A 298-nucleotide genomic window follows, 5' to 3' on the forward strand; every position below is an offset into this window, starting at 1 on the left:
GCTGCGGCCTGAAGCTTTTGACCTCCCCTGAGATGTGGGTGTCCTGGTTGTACCCCCCCTCCTCCCCATGTGCTGCCCATGAGAATGTCCCGGTGGATGGGTCTGGGATTGGGATGGGGATGGGGACCATCTGAGCTCTCCCTGATGCCTCCATCACTGGTGAGCTGAGCGTGCTGGACCTCAGCCCAGCTCCCAGTACTCCCAGTGCACCCAGCACCCTGCAATAAGGGGCAGGCAGGGACCTACTTATGGGGCTGGGGAGAGGGATGGTGGTGGGGGGGTGTCAGTGGGTAAAGAA

General features: G+C 61.7%; 1 protein-coding gene across 1 annotated transcript in view; it reads right to left on the reverse strand.

Moving 5' to 3' along the window:
- The window catches only part of STARD3 (StAR-related lipid transfer (START) domain containing 3), a gene marked incomplete at its 3' end in the record, with an annotated part of 20588 nt that overhangs the window by 1110 nt on the left and 19180 nt on the right, over positions 1-298 (reverse strand). The gene's annotated exons all lie outside the window — the stretch shown is intronic.

This window comes from Charadrius vociferus, unplaced genomic scaffold (assembly GCF_000708025.1).
Source record: "Charadrius vociferus isolate BGI_N301 unplaced genomic scaffold, ASM70802v2 scaffold2500, whole genome shotgun sequence".
Classification (NCBI taxonomy): Eukaryota; Metazoa; Chordata; class Aves; order Charadriiformes; family Charadriidae; genus Charadrius; species Charadrius vociferus.